At 33.0% G+C, this 15893-nt stretch overlaps 1 pseudogene; it reads right to left on the bottom strand.

The window, feature by feature from the left end:
- Positions 1-373: 373 nt before the first annotated feature.
- On the bottom strand, positions 374-3537 carry LOC149544562 (uncharacterized; annotated as a pseudogene).
- Positions 3538-15893: the final 12356 nt, after the last annotated feature.

Below are 15893 nucleotides of genomic sequence, written 5' to 3' on the forward strand. Positions count from 1 at the left end.
ACACAAAAATTGGTCACCTTTAAAAGCGATAAGAAGTTGTGAACGTGATAGAATTAATTATGTTGAATTAGTTGATTAGTTACAAAATGTTATATTTGCAAGCATTTAAGGAAAACTAGAATCAATTGCAATATTCTGAAAAGCTGATCCATAAAACAGGAGAGTAAGAATCATTTCAACCCATATAAGAAGGCCATCTTGCAATTTTTAAATAAATTTTAATTTAAGATAAAGTTATAAAAAAAATTTTAATTTAATTTTTAAAAACAGTAAAATTTTGATTTGATGTCGACATAAACATTGACATATAAGAAGGCCATAACCGACACAGTCAAACCATTGAACTGTCGCGTGGGACATATAACTGGATGTTCTATGAGATCTTAAGATAACTTACAAGCTTGCTTTCAAAAAGATATTGGATAAAACTATCCGTCAAAGTAAAACACTTGTACCTTGATTTTAGGTGAAAGCACAACATTGCAATCACACTGGCAAAACCAACTCCAAAACACAACCCCACTGACACTGCCCACCATCGATCCATCTCGTCTGCATCTCCATCTGCATCTGTCACTGCTGTGTTGTTCCTTTGTGCTTGGCCACCTATTTCACCCCGACCAGATCTCATTGTTCCATTTTCTAAGGGCCAACCGTGAAGATCGGAGTTTCCCAGATAAGAAGAAGCCTCGAAAGTCGCAAACTGCTTCCCCTGAGGTATAAACCCAACAAGGTGGTTGTGTGAAAGATTCAAAACAGAAAGGAATGTGAGATTTGCAAGATCTACTGGAATGTTGCCTGACAACATGTTTCCTGAAAGATCTAGAGACTCCAGGTGAACCATACCTCCCAAGGATTGAGGAATGATGCCTCTTATATTGTTGTTAGAAATATTGCGAGCAATTAAACCCTTCAGCTCTCCCATTTCCTCAGGAATGCTGCCTGAGAGTTTGTTGTGGGAAAGATCCATAAATTTGAAGGCTTGGACAATCTTAGGGTATCGAGTAGATCTTCCTTTAATCCAAAGTGTTATTTGATTCACTAAAACTATTATAAAATCGGGACCAACATCAAAGCTTCCAAATCCCCCATCCTCGCCCATCTCTTCTTCAGTACCACTTCCAAATCCCCCAACGTCGCTAATCTCTACTCCATCAATTTGTGCCTGATTGGCCATAGCATTCAACTTCCCCAAATTCTCAGGAATAGATCCTGATAAATTATTATGAGATAAGTCTAGAATTTGAAGATTCCTGAGGCTAAGAACCTCCGGTGGAAAAATGCCATGCAATTTATCGAAACCCAAGTTGAGAATTCGTAAATCTGTTAGTTTTCCAATCGCAATTGGGATGCTTCCTTGAATTTTATTATTTCCTATGTCTAAAACTCGGAGCTCTGTAAAATTTGCAATAGAAAGAGGAATAAGACCTTGCAATTTGTTTTGATTCAGATTTAGTGTCTGAAGTTAGGTCAGCTTTCCTAGCTCTTCTGGCATCTCTCCTTCCAAATAATTTTGAGCCAAATTCAAAATTATCAGATCAGAGCATGTCAACAGATTTGTAGGAATGACATCAATCAGCTCGTTTTTTGACAAGTCCACAAATCTCAATTTGCTATCGGCAAAGCATATACTCTGTGGGATAGAACCAGTGAACCTGTTCTCTGACATGTCTATAGCGAGAATCTCTGGAAAACATACTGGGGTAGAACCATGAAAGCTACTGTTATGCAAGTCTACAATGTACATATTTTTGGAAATAACAGGGGGCAGAGAACCTTCCAGGTGGTTATGCGAAAGATTGAGAATTTGAAGTCTGGGAAGATCCCACAACCAAGTGGGAATGCTCCCACAATGTTGTTATCGGATAGGTCCAATGCTAGTAGTGAATATTGTGTGGACAAAAATGCAGCAATCTCCCCTTGAAGATTACAAGATCTTAACTCCAAGTACTGCAGTTCCACAAATTGCGGAATCCAACTTGAAGAGATATTAAGTCTAAGCTGATTTTCAGAAAGCTCGACATAATTGAGGTGAGACATTTCTAATACGGAAGGAGAGATGCCGGTTAAACTGTTGGAGCTGATGGACAACGTCTCTAATTTGACAAACTTTGAAATGGCATCTGGAATTGTTCCAGACGACTGATTGTTATTAAGGTAAAGGAGTCTGAGGTACAGGTGTCTACCAAAGAATGAACAAAACAGTTGCAAATCACCTGTAAAGTTATTGTAGGAGAGGTCCAAAATCTCAAGCATTGAAAGATTTGAAATGGATTGAGGAATTTCTCCTCCTAGATGGTTATGTGACAATTCAACTTCTCTGAGGCTTGAACCGTGCAAGAAATTAGAAGGTAGGGAGCCATTGAGATCACATTCGCACAGATCAAGGGAAACCATGGACGAGGCATTCTGAAACCAAGATGGCAATGAGGAATGAAATGAATTTTCTGAAAGACTGAGGTGGGATAAATGAGTGAGGTTTTGGAGATAAGGAAAAGCACCTGAAAGTCCACAATCATAGAGGTAAATCTCCCTAAGATTGGAGAGGCTGTTAAGAGCGTCACCCCAATCCTGATCAGATGCCATTGAAAGATCCACATAGCCCATATTCAGGTATTCCAAGCTTTCCAAATTTCGTATCCATCCTGCAAACCTCCCACTCTCCATTTCATGTGCTAATGGACCCTCATTTCGAAATTTATGTGCTAACAGATTCAGGTGGCGCAAGGTTGTGATGTTGCCCAATTCCGGAGGAATCTCACCTTCCAATTCAGCACTCGCCAAGTCAAGGAATGTAAGCCTCTGAAGTTTCCCCAGCTGAGGTGGTATGAGAGTACCATTGAAGGGATTCCCGCTCAAATCCAGGTAGCGCAAGGTTGTAATGTTACCCAATTCAGGGGGAATCTCACCCCCAATTCTAGCAGATTCCAATTTAAGGAAAGTCAATCTCTGCAGTTTTCCCAATTGAGATGGGACGACAGTGCCACTGAAGTCATTGCTGCTCAAATCCAGGTGGCGCAAGGTTGTAATGTTAGCCAATTCCTGCAGATGCCAAGCTGAGGAAAGTAAGCTTCTGAAGTTTTGCCACCTGCGGAGGGTCAGCCTTAAACATCACACACTAAGGAAGAAATTAAGTCTGGAAAAGTAAGTCAAATTTTGACTATTTAACACTTTTGCACTAGGAATCAAGCTTTAGTGTGTGATGTTTAAGTCATTCGCCTGCGAAGGTATGGCAGTACGATTGAAGTAATTTAAAGTCGAATCCAAATATTGGATATGCTGCAGCTTGAACAGCGAGGGATGGATCTTCCCCTGCAGAAGAGATTGCCGGTCACGATTAAGGGTTTTGAGGTCGAGGGAAACATGGCATTGACAGCAGTTGAATTTCTGCCACGAACTTAGTCTGCCAGTGGGATCACGAAGGCCACCTCTAAAGTCGAGAAGATAGCTTTTTTCATCATCTCGGCATGCGCTGACAAGAGAGAAATTGCAGAGCAGGAATATCGTGATTGCAATGCATAACTTGAAGGGAGACATGCTTGCATTGGAAAGCAAAGCCGTTGGGCTTGGAGATGAATAACAAGAGCTCTATGACGCTGTAATGACGAAGAATAGATGCAAGTTTCTTGGTTCTTTTAACATCCGAGTCTTCTCTGCCACGCGCCGTCTGTTTCAAGTAAAGGACTTTGTTCCCATTTTCTGCATTTTCTTTAATGCAGAATGGACTTTCTATTCATCTCTACCGCGTGTTTCAAGCGCCTTTGTTTCCATTTTCGGTATACGACTGTGATACCTAACCCTGGGGTCCCATGGGGGGTTTGGGCTCTATATTTAAGGAGCTGGAGGTCCCATGATAATATTTTTATGGGTAAAGCTTAATTAAGAATCTTTTCCCATTAACTAGGAGCCCTTACTTTTTAGTTGAGCGGATGCAAAAGAGGGGGCTGAAAATAGCCCCTATTGTTTAGGGAAGAATTTTGCCACTTGGCAAGAACCTACCTTCATTTTCCCTCCAAATTGAAATCATCCCACCCAAAATTCAAAAAACAACAATTTATTTTTTGAATATTTCCTTCAATTCAGGAGCTAATTTTTTAAAGCAGATTTATATGTAATACCCATGAGACCGCTCCCTTTTAAATGTTCCTAAAAAAGCTCAGCAACACCTGCGCTATTTTTAAGCAAGCGGGTGCCCATGGGACCCCAACCTAAAGGTTTGTTTGGTTCATCGAATTTAAAAAATTCGAATTTCTACAACCCTTGGTTTAGCCAAATGAAGGTTTTACATATCTTCATTCCAATTTTTGGGATTTTACTGAAACATGTTTCACTCAGAAGATGCATGTGAAGTGCGTAAGCTTAGAGTTGAAGGCAAATTTCAAAAAATAGTCCAATCTATTGTTTTTACACTCCTTAGAAAACAAAACTAAGTTTTGATTTTCAATTCCTACTTGCTAGTAGGAAGTTGGAAAATCTGATTTTGAGGCAAAATTGGAAGTCCTATATGCTAATTCCATTTTGCAAATTTTGAAACAAATGCACAAATTTTTAAATCCAGATTTTGAAAAAGCCAATTCCTGTCATCTTCCAAGAACCAAACAGACCCTAACATATTCTTAATTTCTAAAGTGGAAGTCAACTAAATGTCTCAACAGTGGTGAGTAAAGAGAGTAATCACCAACCAAAAAAATTAAAAAATAATTAACTACTAGTACATTTTTTATTGTCTATAATAACAATTATGGAACGGATAATAGAATCCTTTTTTCCTAAACTTGAATATAAATTTTTTATTATTTATTTTACGAAATGTTTTAAAAGTCCTTGTTTGGTGGGATAAGCACATTTCATCAACAATAAAATATTATGTTAAATAATATTTATTATATTAACTTTTTTAAGGGGTCATTTTGTGATTTTAAGAAATTTAAATACATTTTTTTTTTTGGGCACAGGTATATTTTTTGATACACTTATTTAGACTATGTTTATGTTTTTGATAATGATGATTTTATTGAGATCGATAGAAATGATATTCTAGTAGTGATATGGATTTGTCTGAATTGAGTTGGGAGAAAATTTTATCATCATCCTAAACATAAACATATTGATTTGTTTGAGTTGAGCTAAAAGAAAACTTCATCATCATCCTATACATAAATATATCAATTTGGCGGAGTTGATCTAACATAAAACTTCATCATCATTCTAGAAATAAATGTAATACTATATGTTATTAAATTTTATGTAGCATATATCTCTCTCTATGCAATATGTTATAATTACCTAATGTATGTGCATTAATTTTAAAGTAGAGTTTCAAAAAAATTAAGAATTATTACACAATACACTATAAAATAAATTGAATACACATTAAATATTAAATATCATGCACATAAAAGTAGATATAAAATATTATAATTCAAGAATTAATTTGTATTGATTAACATATTAATTTAATATGCTAACAAATATTAATCTTCCAATACGATTATATAACATACAACCAAATGAATATATATTTAAATATCGATAATATCCATATGGGATGATTGCATAGGCAATTCCATAACACACTTTTATTAGTGATGTCGGTTATATTTAAATGCCAACATTTTATTTCAACTTGCAAATTTAATGTGTTCCTACCTTATTTATTTATCATTCTTTTTAACATTCATCCATGATTGTACCTACAAGATTAGATAAAATACAGGGTTCACTTAAACTAAAGAAAAAGGTAGTTTTAAAATAGTTAAATAAAATATGAAATATGCTCAATTACAATTAATATTTAAAAATTAAATAATCATAGTTTAATCAATAAAAATAAAGTTGAAAATAATAAAATGCAAGTTAATAAAAAATAAAAAATTAAAGAAACTAATATTAAAAATGATATAAAATCTAATTTTCATTTTTTCTTTTAATTTTAACTACTTACACCTCCTAGATATGTTGGTACATTAATATTTTTATTATAAAAGTTTCAATTTACAATTTCTCTCAACAACTCTACTACATATTATACAAGTATTTTACTATAAATTAATATTAGTGAACTATTTTTATTTTTTATCGTTAAATGACCGAAGTTTAGATTCATTATTGTTATTTTTTGTAATTGTTTATTTTATTTGTTAAGTGAATTTGAACCCAAGACCTACCACATGAAAGGATCACAAGTTACCCTTGTGTTTTAGGCTCTTGTCTAATACTAGTGAAGTATTAAAGCCATATATTGATAATAATAAAATCTACAATTAACATTAAGTAAGTGTTTGATTCATAATTTATAGCATATTACTTTAAGATAGTGGAATTATGTTTTTCCCTTGAAACTAATATAATTTTTGAAGTTGGGTTTCATTTTCTCTAAAAATATAATTGAAATACATGTGAAAATAAATATGCTATTATTGACATGCGTTAACCTAAAAATATCACATAATTTGAAGGCTAGCAAATAAATTTTCATTACCTCATTTGCATCACACATTAGATTTGAAGGTTGGGGCCTAAAGCATCTCTAAAAATTCAAGATAAAAATTGCAAGTTCACTTTGGTGTGTCCCTAGAAAAATTGAATGGAAGTGAGGGGATCACACACAGCAACAAAAATAATTCAAAATGATAGAAGAAATGACAAGTCTATGAGGTTGAACCAAACTATTGCATGTTAAGTTTAATTAGGGATTTTGCACCAATATTGGCCTTGATTGGCCTAATAGAATTTAATGTAGTAGCATATCAATATACATATACATTTGACTTGTAATCATCATATATTACACATCTATTGGAAAATTATGTCAAGTTATCTTCTATAGATAAAATTAAATAGGACCCTATGATTGATTGATGAGAAAACATCCATTATTGGAATTGTAGTATAGAAAGCCATTTATTTTGTAAGATAAATATCACTCAAGTAGTTCATTAAAGATTCAACTTACTGTCAAAATCATTCAATGAGTTTCATTGTTGTGCTATTTTACTACTATAAAAATTGACAATTAATCATAGCATGTGAATTCCATGTAAAATAGTCAAATAAAAAATATTTGATAAATTAGCTACTCACGAGTCAATCAATCTCTAGTTTCTCACAAGTTTGAACTCATGTTAATAAGTTTAGATCATGTTCAATGGCAGAGTTGTGTTGGTTTGCCTTAGTATTTAGGCTAGCTTTTTGTTAGTTAAACCCTCTATTTATTTGACGTGATTGTAAGGTATTGAAATATGAAGATTTAATGTGATTCTCTATAGAAGAATTAATGAAGAGAATTTTGAGTTTCTTTGTTATGTTATAGCAACATGTAAAGAATTTCTAATTTAATATCTCTTCACATTTATAATGCTTATTGATCAATTATTTATAACCCTTCATCACTTGTAGGTGAGTTGGTTTTTCCATGAAAGATTTACGGGCAACGAAGAGGATTCTTGGGATGGATATAATGAGAAATAGATAGAAAAGAGAAATTAGATTATCTGAAGAAAAATATATTTGAAAAGTTTAATATGTCAAATGTCAAATCAGTTGCCACTCCATTGGCTAATCATTTTCAGTTGTGTTCAAAGACGTTTCCTTCCACTTTGGAAGAAAAATCTAAGATGGATGGTATTCCTTATTCTTTAGTAGTGGGGATTTTAATGTATGCAATGGTTAGTATGCATCAAGATCTTGCTCATGCAATAGGAGTCATCAATGGTTTTATGAGTAATCTAGGCAAAACTCATTGGTAAGCAATTCAATAAATTTTTTGATATTTGAGAGGCACTTCCTCTCATGATTTATGTTTTAATAGAAAGACTCCTTATATTTGTTGATATGTTGATTCTAATATGGCTAGAGAGTTAGATAAAAAAGGAGGTCTACAATAGGCTATGTGTTAGCTAGACTTCTTGTAAGCAACAAGTTGTTTCTCTTTCCTCTACCAAGGCTGAATATATTGCTTATTGAGGGGGCTAGAGAGTTGATATGGTTACAACAATTGTTTGGAGAGTTTGTATTTCAACAATCCAACTTTACTCTATTTTTTGATAGCAAGAGTGTCATTCCTTTGGCTAAAAATTTAGCTTTCCATAGTCACATGAAGCATATAGAAACCAAAATTCACTTTATCTATCATGCTCTTGAAGAGGGAAGGCTACAGTTAGAGAAGATTGATATAAAGGTTAATCCGACTGATGCATTTACAAATATTGTACCTCAAGAGAATTTCAAATTCTATAGAGCTTCTCTCAGCATTGTCACGACATAGCCATAAGCATGTAGGGGACATCTCTATGGAACATTGATTGGCCTTCAAGTGGGAGATTGTAACAGTTTTGGGAGAAGAATATTATAACAATTCTAATTGTTTGATGGTGGAGTCCAATTATTGTTGTCTCTTCATCTTCCATGCCCTTTCATCTTCCATTGAAAGATTGAAAAAAAATGTGTATAACTAGTTGATTGTTGTTGTAGCATTGTAATTGTGATTTATCTGAATAAGAGAAATTCCTCTGCTTGAAGAGTGGATATAGTGGAGATTAGCTGGATGAACCACTATAAATATGTGTGTTAAATCTTATGCATTATTCATTATTTGATTTAGGTTTAGTTCTTATTTAATTTCTAAATTTTCTTTTGCTCAACATTGATAACAATTAAAACTTAAAATAAAAACTACTTGTTAAATACCAAACATAATGAATGTTAATAATGACAATATAGAAAATCTCCAAATCATCGCGACACAACACATGAACAAAAAATAATTATAAACCAATTGCAATATCAACCTACATAAATCTTGCATATATATTCAATTAGATTTCATTTTCTCTCTATAAAAGGATACATATATATACTCTTCTGAATATATTATTATTCACACCATAATTGTTCTTAAATGATATTTTTATATAGATGTAGTAAGAATATACATTTGAAGGTTTTAAACAAAAAATAGAGATAATGTTAAATAGAGAGTGAAGAAAATGAGAATATATATGTCAAGATTATTAAATAGAAAATAAGATTTTAATTTTTTTTTCTAATTAATATTTTTATATAGATTTAGTAAGAATATGATTATGAAAATTTTTAATAGAATATGTCAAACATAATTGATAATGGAGATTTTAAATAGAAAATAAAATCAATTTAAAATCTTCATAAATCATAATAGAATAAAATTTATAAATTATCTTTTGTATTTTGACATTTTCCTTCAAGTTCCTTTGAAGTTTTTGATTGTCTTAGAAAGAGGCTTCTGGTCTACATTTGGTGATTTCTTTCTTCTTTCTATTTCACATTCTCACTAGAACAAAAAAACTCATTATTTCGGGTGCACAATTTTGCATTGAAGTGCAAAGTATAGGGCCACTAAATAAAGCTTTGTGGTGAGACATGAAAATTTTGTAGAAAACTACAAGCTCTATTCAAGAATCAATTTTTAAAAAGACCTATATATAATGATGCTATTGTTTATCTATAACATTTATGATTGAGCAACACAAAATTCATTAGATTATATTTTTATAATCACTTCCATGTGCTTCTTGTTAGTTGCATGGTTATTTGCTCCATTCTTGTTTAACCAATCAAGGTTTGAATGAAAAAAGATTGTTGATGATTGAGAATATTGGAACAAATGGATAAATAGTTGGGGTATCATTGGTGTGCTTGCAAATAAAAATTGGGAATTTTGGTTGGATGAGGAACAAAATAATCTTTCATGGACTTGATTTCTTGACTGAATATTGAAGAGTTTTCTTTCCTTAAGATTCCTTTTTTACCAATATGGAATATGGTTTGCTATACAATTTATAATTAGAAAATGGAAATTAAAACATAATTGTAAGCACTTACCTGCTCTAACTTTTTAATTAAAAGTTTTTAATTTTTAATTTTTCTAATTTTCTTTTAATATTTTCATCTAAATTTGTAGAACTTCTAATATAATATATAAGTGTGATGTGTATTTTTTTAATGAATAGACATTTTTCCATAAATTATAATTTAAAGATACATATTCACAAAAAAGGGGCCATGAGATACTAGATCACCCTGTAGGTTCAAACTACACAAGGCCAGATTAATAGCTATATATATATATATAAATATATATATAAGCAAAAAGAAAAATGTCTTCAGGTTGCAAGAGCAGTGGTAGCTGAAGGTGGGTCCTTATCATTAGAACCCCAGAAGTCCTTGGAGTTGGTGGTTGGCTTAGGGGGAGCCCAACTATCATCAATAGTAGCATCATCATCTTTATCTCCCTCTGGCCTAGGAAGAGAAATGGCTAAGTTCAATCAAGGGAAATCCCATTTAGGGTCTTGTTGCACAGATGGCCAACCTACATCAGGGGCAGTAGGAGGAGCCACCACAAACCAACCTGAGCTCAATCTCCATGGAGGTAAGGCTGAGTGGTGATGGCCACCAAAATCACCACTGGGAGAGCAATGATGAGGTTGTGACTGGTGAGTGTCTGAGCAACATGTAGATCTTCACTAACCTCGCTAATGACCACAAAGAGGAGTGCAGTCACCAGATAAAGTATTTGGAGGCACACAAGAAATTGTACAAGGTGCATTTCCCCAATAAGCTAATAACTCTTATAGGTGAGCCACCTCGAGCACAACTTTGTTAGTTTGTACTTGAATCTATATCATGACATTATTATAGATATGTGCTTTAGACTACATAGCAAAATATATATCAAGAAAGTTGTGAGAGAATAAAACAACATTGCGGTCCTTCCAAATACTAAACATAATCTCCATTCTAAAATTATAAGAAATATCTATATTTTTTTCTTTACTTTTTATTGAATTTGGTCAGGTAAGGTTTTTCTTTTTGTAATAATGAGGTTGCAAAACTTATAAATGTAAATAATTTTTACATGTGAAATTGTACATCTATATTATTTTGGTAACTTTTTATTCCATTTGATTGGATGGTTTTTGCAATTAATTTTCTTCTATAATAATGAATGTTTCAATCAAGTTATACATCTATATTAATAACATTTTATTCAATTTGATTGGATGAGATTTTTCAATGAATTTTATAATATAATATTTTTGTTTAATGATGTTATTTCAAAGAAAATTAGGTTGCAAAAACTATACTTTCCTATTAGCTCAATGTTACATGTGTAAAAACATGGTGCTAGTTATTATTTAATTTTAAGAATATTTAATTTCATTAATTAATAATTTTATAACAATATAAACTTTCAAGATCTTAATTAAGCCGATAGGCTTCTCCTATGGAGCAAACACTCTAAAATAAATGCTTTTCTTTTGTCTCATGCATAGTCAACAGTCTCACACAAAATATAATTAGAATGTATTTGTTTATCGCATTCCCTGTCATTTACAAGAAATTGTTTAAGATTGAGCCCACTAATGACTTAGTCTTATGAACGACGAGTGAGATTCTCCACATCATGTGCACTTCTCCATTGTTTGTGCCTTATTTAGGTCCTTGTTATCCTTTGCTCATTCAAATATTTTGCAAATGAGTAAGTCTTAATATTCTTCATTTATGACACTTTCATCGTATATGACTATCCACTGAGTGTCTGACACATCACCTAGCATGTAAAAAACATTTGTGCTAATTTTCTATTTATTATTTAATGAAAAAGCTAGGAATGGCTTTTTCCTTCTGTAAGGTTGATTAATCATGATGCATCTTAAATTAAATACTATAACCAAAAAAAGAAGGGTGATGGGAAGGAAGGTAGGCTTCAAGGCACCATCAATTTCTCCTCTCAATTCTTCCACAATTCTCCCATTTCCTCCACACTTCTACATAGGGGAGATATGAAAATGTGTCTTGTGTTAAACAGCAACAAAGCACAACTGTGTAAGTGGTATGATGACGTGTTATCTCCCTTTGTCATCTCAATTTTCTAATTCCAATGAAAACCACTCATTTCACAATACTCCAATCTCTATGTATCCATTACTGCATAGGTCCAACTACTGAAAAATAATGACGGATCGTAGCTTTTCCAAAAAAAAAGAGAGCACGTGTGAATGAAAACTTGTAGTGTTTTCAATATCGCGGACTACACGTAACAACTATGGGAGAAAGTGTGCAATCTTTGGGAAAATAAAGTCTCACATAGAAAGGCAGAGAGGCAAGGGGATGGAAAGATTTGTACTTAAGATGGATGAAGATTTGCCACTTGTAAAGCTAGTAAAGCACTATTTTCCTACAATGAATGAGTGTTGGTGGAGATCATTGCTTAGAATCATCATCGAACAACTAGAAGGAGATGACTAGAAGAAAGAGGCTATAAAACCTTACAAGATAGCTTGGGACTTAATGAGCTTTGTGGAGAGTTAAAGTACATAACAACCCAACATTATTGATGTGACTCAAGTTTTCAACTTCGAAGCTAATATGGTGAGTATTGTTGCTAACAATGAATTTATAAAAAATTGAGAGAGTGCACAAGGCATCTAGAACTAAAAATGCTGGAAATGCCTTTCAAGAATTATTGAAAGAAGTTGAGAAGTAGCTAAGAGACCACAAGCTACTAGAAGTTGATGAAACTAGTCAAGACATTGAAAGAGCAGATGGGCTCATTTATGAGGGACCACAAGATTCAAACAACTGGAATGAAATTGTACCAAGTAGCATACATAGAGTATGCAAACGACTTGAAAGACGCAATTCCATCAATATCAAAGAATTATAGATCTACTTGATAGATGTTATCACTAATTGCTTAGAGCATTTGCTTAGCATTTTGGTAAGGAACTTTAAAGAATGGATGTTAGAACACTAGGAAGATATGATGTGGGACGCAATTCACATAGTTGGTAAGTGCAAGCAAGTCATGCAGGAGTGTGGATTGAAGCCCAAATGGAAGACATCAAAGCAAAAGGTTCCTGAATCCATTGACATATAAAACAACTAAAAATTTGAAGTCCATTTATTTCAAAAATGGCATTTGGCTATGCTTTTCTTTGTCTGATCTATAACTGATCTACATAGATAAGTCCAACATGGCCATATCTATATATACCCTGTTGTCCCCTTACTATGTCAAACTTCATTGTCTGGGCTTCAAATTTATTGCATTTGTGTAATGTAAAGATGTTTGAGTCAAATTTATAGACATTCTCTGTTGGAAATGATTGAAAAGATCATGAATGAAGAATAATGGAATTGGTAAAGAATGTTTTCAATCATTGTTTTGTCATTGATGTCAAACTTGCTACTTGTAGGAATGACAACTACTTTAGTGATCCAAATACTATCAATTGGTTGATTGACAAGGAGGAGGAAATCAATAAGATGTAACTAGTACACCTAGAAAAAGGTTGAAGTTATGATGTTGCAATGAAGTACAAGGATCAGCTAAGCCATTGATGAAATAGTGTATTGATGACATACTCTAAGACACAAAGAATGGACACACTAAAACACATCAAAGATGTAAGGTTTAGCTAAGTCATTTGTAAAGCTTTACTAAGTTCATTAGAGAGAGTCGAGCAATCTAGTTAGTGCCAAAAATATTCTCAATTGAAGCCAAGAAAAGTTCAACTTTAGTGTGTGCCAAGTGAAGATCAAGTGCCAAGTGATCTTCAAGTGCTGAGCAGCCTTCAAGTGTCGAGTGAAGATCAAGTGTCGAGTGATCTTCTGCCGAGTAAAGATCAAGTGCCGAGCATGACATAGGAGTTGAGTAACACAGAAGGAGCTGAGCAACAATAAACCAATAATGCCAAGTTGCTGCATTATTTTGAAAAGTCAAAGATTAGCCAAATTTGAGCCGACATGGTTGTTATCTAAAATTTTGTGAACCAGATAGAAGATAAGAATGATGAGCTGGTGGCATAGAACACTATGTGAAACATTTTTTATGAATAAAACTGAATTCCAGACAAATTTTCTAGATGAAGATGAGATATGGGATAGATACACTGTATCCTACCTAATCTATTGAAACCCTAAAAGTTGGAGAGGGAGAATAGAGAAGGAAAAGTATTGTATATTTCTATTTAAGGAGTCATAAGGTCATGAAGAAAAAGGTTGGTCAAGCATGAAGTGCTAAAGAAGGTACTAAGGAGTAAGAAATCACATAAACTCTATTTCGATAGATGACCATAGAGATGATTGCATTGGTATGATGAGCAAGCAGACTCAAGGAGACAAAGCTTGAGAGGAAGACAAGCTATTAGAGCCACAGTGATTGAAGCCAAGCAAAGGATTGAACTGAAGTGTGATCTGAAATCTGCAAGATATGTTGTAAGTTGTATCAGATCAAAAGCCATTATTGTTACTCTCTAGCAATTGTAACAGTTAGTATAAATCCTATGGACTTAGGTTGGTTTAATAGCCATGTTGAAAATCCTTTAACAGGGTGACATTCCAAGTGAATGTTCCAAAGTCCTTTGACCAGGCCCATTCCTAATAGTATGGTAAAATCCTCTAACAAGGTCACATTTAACAATGTGTTGTAAGCCTTTAACAGGGCATCACTTCAGAAGAGTGAGAATTGAGTAGCATGTTACAGGTGGTTTTTTCCCTAATTGGGTTTCCATGTAAATCACTGTGTCATGTGTTGATCTTGCATGCTTTATTCCTGCATGTTGATTTGTTGTAACTTGCTAAGATGGTTGTTTTAAGCTTGGATGGATGAATAGTTTAATGGGCTCACTATAATTAGTGAAAAAATATTATTAGGGCATTTAGACCTTGGATAATTGATTCACCCCCAGCTCTCAATTATTCTAAAGAATTCTAAAAATTCCTCTGTGTTGTGATATTTGTAGTGGTGTATATTTGATTATCGCCCGAGATCTCTTATTGGAATAAAAATTGGTAACCTATGCTTAGAAATATGTAATGGAGTTTCTATCAATAGACTACACATTGTTCTAATCTGTGTCCATTATTTACATATTTATGTTGATTAGTGTTGGGATCTTTCTTCATTGTTTACATATAGGTATTATGGAAAAAACATCACATTTCATTTGTTTTATTTAATTAATAAAGAATTAATAAGGTCAAACTTGTGATTTAAAGATTTTTTTATAATTTTAAAAAAATTATCTCAAAGGAAATTATAATTCTTTCACAAATTTAAATTGTTAAATTACCAAAGCATTGTAAAGCTTAATATTTGATCATCTTATTTAGTCAACAAATATCATTTTCCATAATCATTTGACACTTACCTTGACATCCTAATAAGTAAAGTTCTTAGTAAAGTCTTTTTTTTGTGATGATGAAGTAGTAGTGATTGGTCAATCAATGCCCATCTCTTGAGCAAACAAGCCCTCTCTCCTCTAAGTTTGTAATCCAAATATTCCTAATAGGAAGGCTGCTATAACATTCCACCTTAGATGAGTTAAGAGTATCCCCACAGTAGAGAAAATGTACAAGGACCAACCCTTTTTCTTAGGAGCGTAGATCAATTTCTTGGGGGTGGGTTTATTCCTCATGCAAATCTGAAAATTTCCTTGTCATTGAAATTATCTGCCTTTGGAGATCTGTGTATTCCATGGTAGAAAAGTTTGGACAAAAATTTGTAGCATATTTCTTGCTCGGATTGCAATAGTCTCAACAAGTTGGCGATTTTAAGCAAAAACCTACTTTCAAATAATCTTCTAAAATTTGTCTTTGATCTTAATTATAACATGTGGTACTCGAATCAAAACAAGTAGGGACTCATAAGTTTTACCCATACAAAAACATAGTATTATCAAATTTGGCACACTTACTTTTACTTACATATAATACATATATCAAACATCATGGATGCTTCTAATGGCAATTTACAATTATATTGATAAGCTACTATTCACCTTCACAAATACCTTTGTTGTTAAGAACTTTTGGACCATCCTAACCATTATTGTTTCATGACCAACAAC

The sequence above is a fragment of the Cupressus sempervirens genome, chromosome 8 (assembly GCF_028749045.1).
Source record: "Cupressus sempervirens isolate cs-2001-9-10 chromosome 8, ASM2874904v1, whole genome shotgun sequence".
NCBI lineage: Eukaryota > Viridiplantae > Streptophyta > Pinopsida > Cupressales > Cupressaceae > Cupressus > Cupressus sempervirens.